At 43.2% G+C, this 6,824-nt stretch overlaps 1 protein-coding gene across 3 annotated transcripts in view; it reads left to right on the top strand.

Moving 5' to 3' along the window:
- Nucleotides 1-664: 664 nt before the first annotated feature.
- Nucleotides 665-6,824, top strand: part of RC3H1 (ring finger and CCCH-type domains 1) — an 82,265-nt gene continuing 76,105 nt past the window's right edge. For 2 of the 3 annotated variants that reach the window (XM_081824626.1, XM_081824624.1), the window contains exon 1: nucleotides 665-930. The gene's annotated coding sequence lies outside the window, so the exon portion shown is untranslated. Of the gene's footprint in view, nucleotides 931-4,209; nucleotides 4,378-6,824 lie in introns of those variants that run through there. The other variant, XM_081824625.1, reaches the window with a different exon arrangement.

The raw sequence follows: 6,824 nt of genomic DNA, 5'->3' as shown, positions 1-6,824 counted from the left end.
GAAACTTTCAGTCATCGCAAGGTTAGGTTTTAGACCCAGGAACTGTTCCGTGGGCCGAATCTTTCCGTCCCCCTCTAGACAGCTATCATCGTTCACTTAGGCCTGGAGAGACGTTTTGGAGCAGGGAGTGTCCAGGCCCTTGGGCGGTTTCGCCGCGTTGGGAAGCTGAACTCTTTGGGAGTCGGTGAGAGTGGTATCTAGGGCAAAGCTGGTGTGATCCAGAAGGCGGATAACACAAGATAAGAACAAATTCTTTTGGGTGGGGAGTGGGGGGGGGGGGGATGTGAAAAGGAACCGGAGTAGAGGGACGAGGGCTGAGAAAACCTAGGGGTAGAAGGAGTGCGGGGTTCGATGGAAACGTCAGAAATTTCCCAATGCCCCCTCGCCATCTGGCCGCTCGCCGCGGGGCGCAAAGATGCTGGTGGGGGAGGGCCGGCGGACGGCTGGACCAGTTCTGCAGCTCCGGGCGTGGGTGCGCCCCGGGGGTTGGCGGAGAGCGTCGCGGGCCTCCCTCCCGGGCGTTGGCTGCGGGTGACTCAGAGCCTTCCTCCCGCGGCCGCCCCGCCCCTCCCCTCCGCGCGCCCCGCCCCCCGAAGGAGGGGCCTCGCCTTCGTCCCCGCCCCAGCCTCCGGGGCGGGCCGGAGCCCGAGGAAGAGGAAGGGGACGAAGACAACGAGCGACGGGGCGGAGGAGGAGGAGGAGGAGGAAGAGGAGGCCGACCAACAAGATGGCCCCTGCTGCAGGAGCAGCCTCAGCAGCAGCAGGTGGGAGGCCGGAGGCGGCGCTGGCGGTGGCGGCGGCGGCCGTGGCCCGGCGGCCTGGGACAGAGTCAGAGTCGACGGTGGCGGCGGCGGCGGTGATGGCTGCCGCAGCAGTGGCGACGGCCGCGGGGACTCGGAGCTGAGAGGAGCTGCTGCTCGGACCAGCGCGGTGAGCGAGCGGCAGGCGGCGGCGGCATGGGGAGTGCGGCAGCCGCCGCCCGGCCTCCGTCGGGAACAATAGGCAGCCGCGGCGGGGAAGGGGCCGTCCTCGCCCGCCCTCCGCCCCTCGGCTGTAGCGGCCGCCCCCCCACCCCACCCCCCGGCCTCAGCCCCGCCGGCGGCGGAGGGGCTTGTCAGCACCCGGCGTCCTTAGGCCTCAGGCCTCCGAGCGCGGCCGGGAGGGCCTGGCGGGGAGGGTAGGCCGTGGGGAGGTGCGGACGCCGCCCCGGACGAGGGGAGGGCGCGGGAGACTTCGGCCGGAGGGAGGGGGCCAAAAGGCCGCCCAGCTCGGCGGTTACCCCGAGGGCCTCGGCGGGTGGAGAGTGCGCGCAGGAAATGCTTTTTGGACCCCCGGTCTGTGGGGGTGGGGAGGTGAAGGCGTCTGTAAACTGGCACCGCCTCTGCGTCCCTGCGCTCGGGGCAGCTCCTGCACCTCAGGGCTGCTCCCTTCCCTGACCCCGTAAGCGCTCCCCTTCCTCGGCCCAGTGGGTTTCACGGAGTCTATTTCCCTGAAGCTCCTGGAGATCGAGCCAGATGGTCTTCTTTCTTCCTGATGGCGATAGGGAAATTGTGTATGCGGGTGTCTTTTAAGAAAAAATTAAGTGCAACAGCAAAAAACATGCAATGTAAAACGCGATTATCGATAAGGGATGGGGAGGGATGGAGGGCTAAGGGGTGTTCTTAAAACATCGCTTGGCATCAGTTCTCTCTAAACATCAGTTATGCCCACGTCCCGGGTGAGAGTGAAACAAGGGCTCTTTTGGAGCAGTAATATAACTCTTGACATCCCAGAATAGTCCATGAAACTGGAAACAAAGCCACTAACTGGCAACGCGAAGACAAATTGTGATGTTTGAATAGAACCTTTCTTCAAAGGAACCGTTTTTGTATTAATGTGCCGCATAACAAACAACAACATTAGCCCAGAATGGACCCAACGAAGCATTTCTTCAGGAGAGAAGTGGTTCATCTCCAGGCTAGAACTTCTTGTGTCCTGTCTCAGGTTCTAATTTTTGCCTTTCAGAAATTTGTTCTAAGACTAACCTTTCCTTTGAATTTGATATTTGATTTCTAAAGCAGACTTTAAATAAGATTTCAAAACTTTTTTTATGACTTTCAAAAACTAGAAACAACAGTTCTCTTTTGAATGTTTAGGCTTTTGGGGAGGCAGCTCTTTATTGCATTTGCCTTCTGGTAGTAGTGCCTGTAACTTCAACAGTTAACTGCGACTACTCCTAAATTTAATTTTTTGAGACATCTATCTCGTCCATTTCCAAGTGGGGGCAGGGGCAATGATTCAAGTTATTTCTATTCCAGTTCCTACCTAGGTGTGCAGAAATTTATATTAAAATTGTTTGGATGCATCTAGGAAGATTGCTTTCTACTATTTAACATTCAGTTGCGTGGCCCATCTAGTTTGTGTTCTTAAAAGGAAGAGTGACCTGTGCAGAGAAGATGCCAGTTAATATCTTGCATCCATTTTCAGGGTAAATTTCTACTTAGATTGTCTGTGTTGTAATTCGAAGCATGTGAAATTTAATGAGTGGAGCTAGTCCTTAATTCTTTCAAGAGAATTGACAGTAAATACACTAACAATCGAATAAACATGGAGGTTGAAGTATTTTATTGTTGTTTAGAATTGAAGTATAGTGGAAAAGTATGAATAACTTTCATTTTATGCCTAGCATAAATAATGTGGCTGTTTTGACTTTAAAGTGACGGGGAAAGAACAACTTTCACATGGCTCCAGCTAATGTATCTTTTCAGAAAGTACACTTTTTTTTTAAGTGCTCAAATCCATAATTTTTTCAATGCTTAATTTTGTTGGGTCAGCACAAAATGCATGTAAAGTCTATGTCGTAATGATGCTTATATTTATCTGTGACCCTAAACCTGTTAGAATGTACAGGTTTGAAAATTGTAAGTGGTTAGTTTGCTTTGTACAAAAAAAAAAATCTCATCTTGTGTGAAGGACTACTTTGCCTCATACTTAATACCATTTTCCTGAAAAACAAAAGCTTTTTTTAAATCTTAAAAAAACATTTATTTGTCAGAGAGAGAGAAAGAGAGCGAGCGAGCGAGCACAAGCCGGGGTAGGGGCAGGCAGAGAGAGAAGCGGACTGCCAGCTGAGGAGATTCAGGGACCTGATCCCAGGATCCTGGGATCATGACCTGAGCCAAAGACACTTAACCTACTGAGCCACCCAGGCGTCCCAAAACAAAAGATTTTTAAATGTTAAGGTTTTGTATTTGAAATTAGATGTTGACCCAACAATTTATGGGTTGGGTCTGGGTCCCTAGAGAGTTCTGGCTTTAATAGGTGTCAAAACTATTTTAAGATATGATCCCTGCATTTTCATATTTTATCAGTGTTTATTCCCATAATTTCAGTTTCTCAAGTAATATTTAAGAATTTCCTTGTAAGATTTTGGAACCTTAGCTTAAGAATTAGATTTGCATTTTCTTGGTAATATTAAAAGTTAATATATATTTGATTAATTTGAAGATATTTCAAAGGGTTTTTTGTACATAAAAAATTTACAGTTTTTCAAGGCATCTTTGTTGAATGAGTAAAAACATTCTCATTTAATCCTCCTATTTAGGCTGTAATATTGGTGGTATTGTTCTCACTTTATATATGAAGAATCTGAGGCTAGGAGAAGCTATGTAACTAGCAAAAAGGCCACATAATTAATAGGTGAAAGAGCTTACTCAAACCCAGGTCTTGTGGCACAAATGAGATGCTTTACTACTGCCACCATGTGTCTCAAGGTTTAACTTTGAAGCCTTTCCTATGTTGACAGATTCTTATCTGTTTTGATCAGGAGCTATGCTTTGTAATACTGTACTTGCCTTTAGCCCTAATACCTTCCTATTAACATTACTTATACACTGCCAAATATTCACTTATAAATTTGAGAAAGTATTCATGTGAATTACAAATGAAACATTTATTTTTGCTTTTAGCAAATTTAAATGCTGTTGATCTAGAAATTCATACCATTTACAGAGGACAGATTTATGGTATTGCTGTAATGGTTTCATGGTTTTAATTTGCTGTGTAAACAGTTACTAAATTGTGCCTTTGAAATACTTCATGGAAATTTAAAAATGACTTTAGTAACATTTAGGGATGTTCAAGTTGGGCCAGCTAACACTTGAAATTCTTCATTTATACTTTTTTAAAGCCATAGACCATTTAGAATACTGCACCATTTTTTGTCTCTAGATCTTGGGGTTCTACCCTTGGATATATCTTGAGAGTGGTTGGCACTCAACAAAGTGAAGAATACACTGATAAATGATCCTGTTTGGTGGATACCTCGGAGCAAGATGTTCTTTGGCAGGGTATACTGACCTGGTTTAGCTTTGGCCCTGTCAACGCTCAGGAGTTCAGGTATTCTTTGGGGTTAGATTCAAATGGATTTAAATTCTCACATTGGCCTGCATCAAAACAGTCATAGTAGATTTCAAAATCAGCCCGTTCTTGTAGGACGCTTTTGAAGACCTCCTTCTCTTGTTTAATCCTGGAGTCTAGGCTGGATTTGGACTAGCCTTGGAGGTTGTTATGCCCTAATTGATTTTGTCTGGAATAATACAAAGGAATTTTTCTTATTCCAAAGTTTCTTAAATAGATTCTATATATTTTTAAGTGAGCAGTTTACTAATCCTAAATAATGTTTCCCTACATCCCCAAGACAGTTAACTTCAGCATATTTATTTATAGCCATTATTGGTCAGACTTGTGCCTGTTCACTTCTTATATAATATTCTTGTTTACCGTTTATGTAATATTAGACACTTCTTATTAGTTCACAATGTTTTCCTAATCGGCTGAGGTTTGGGGAAAGAATTCTAGTAAAAAAGTTGAGCTGACCTTTCATGCACAGTTGAGCTGACTGAAATTGTGACCTGCTGTAGAGGAATAAATATTTTAAGGTTCATTTATGTTTTTCTTTGAGATTATTAACAAATACATGTCATATGTCAGCAATATTTTGATGTTAAGCATTTTAGCACTGACATCAGTACTCAGATCACTGATTATTACTGTGCATATATGGGAATAATTTACCTTGTAATGCATCTAAAAATCTCCAGGATCTAAATAGCATTTGAACATGGTAGGAATGTTTTCGAAGAAGAGTTCTAAAGGGGTCATTATGTGTATATATATACACACATATAATATATATATTTATTATTATTATTATATATCTTAAACAATTTTTAATTAAGGTTCAGGTCATTTAACATAAAACTAGTAATTTTAAAGTAAGCAGTTCAGTAGCAGTATATTCACAATGTTGTGCAACCACCGCTGTCTAATTCCAAAACACTTTTATCACCCCCAAAGGAAGCTCTGTACCCATTAACCTGTTAACTCCCCATTTCCCCCTCCCCCTGGTCCCTAGCAACCACCCTTCTACTTTCTGTCTCCGTGGATTTAACATAAATGTATATTGAGTCAAGATTAAGGAGCGGTACTATGTATAATTGAAACTGCAGAAAAAAACTTTAGGATATGATTGTTAGGAATCAAAAACCACCTCATTCTTTGCATGCTTTTCTTGAGTACAGTAGGCAGACTGCCAGGGACTCTTAATGGAAGAAAAGTTGAAAGCCACAGCAATTTGCAGTTTTAATTTTGATCATTCCAAAGGAGTCCTACTCAAACTCTCAGACTCATTTGTATTTCCTTATTGGGTTATGAGAATTAACTAAATTATAATGTTCTATACAAATATGAGCAACTAATACTTATTTAATTTGCTCTCTACAACCTATTTGCCTTTTGGTTTTTCTCCCCCCACCCCTTTTTCTTAATGTGTAGAAGAAACTTGGAATGTTAGCAGACAGGGACTTATTTGAGATTATATTGAAAAATGATTGTTAGGTTGAAATTCTTTGATCTTTATGAATCTGACTTTATAATTATTTTACTCAGCTAATCTTTGAGAATATTTAGAGCTATAATTTGCCTGACACTCTGCTTTTAATCACATGTTGAGTAAGTATTAAAAACCTAGGTTTTGGCTCACTACCTGACTCCCTCCAAAAACATGACACTGTTACAGAAGCAATTGATTTGTAGCCTTTTTTGCTTGGTTTAGTTCATGGATTGAGAGAGAAAACTATTAGGCTTTCTTTTCTGGAATAATGTGTAATAAAGTTGGACTTTGGAAAATTTATTCATTTTATTTATTTATTTTTTAAGTAATCTCTACACCCAACTTGGGGCTCGAACTCTCAACCCCAGGATCAAGAGTCACACACTACCCACCGAGCCAGCCAGGCACCTCTTTTTAAAAACATTTTTTTTGGCGGGGGGAGGAACGCCTGGGTGGCTCAGTCGGTTAGGCGTCTGCCTTCAGCTCAGGTCATGATCCTGGCGTCCTGGGATCAAGTCTCGCATCAGGCTCCTTGCTCATCGGGGAGCCTGCTTCTTCTGCCTGCCTCTCGCCTTGCTTGTGCTCTCTCTCACTGTCAAATAAATAAATAAAATCTTTAAAAAAAAAGATTTTTTTTTTCTTTTTAGTAATCTCTACACCCAAGATAAAGAGTTGCATGCTCTTCTGACTGACCCAGCCAGGTGCCCCAGACTTCTGTAAATTTAGAATTGCTTAATTTGAAGTTTCAGTTTAGGGCTTTGGAAATACTCTTTTATCCTTATCTTAAATTCAGAATGGTACTCCCTTCCCCTCCCCAATTAAATTGAGATCTTAAAGTTTATGGTGATAAGTGCAAAACAGATTTCATGTTATTAGTAAAGATTTGTAATGAGTTACAGGAGATCTAAGTGGGGAAGAAAATTTTAAATTTTTATATTAATCTCCCTCTCCC

Source organism: Leptonychotes weddellii, chromosome 6, assembly GCF_054177405.1.
Source record: "Leptonychotes weddellii isolate Sample4059 chromosome 6, ASM5417740v2, whole genome shotgun sequence".
In the NCBI taxonomy this organism is placed as follows: Eukaryota; Metazoa; Chordata; class Mammalia; order Carnivora; family Phocidae; genus Leptonychotes; species Leptonychotes weddellii.
This window is presented reverse-complemented; position numbering and strand designations above follow the sequence as displayed.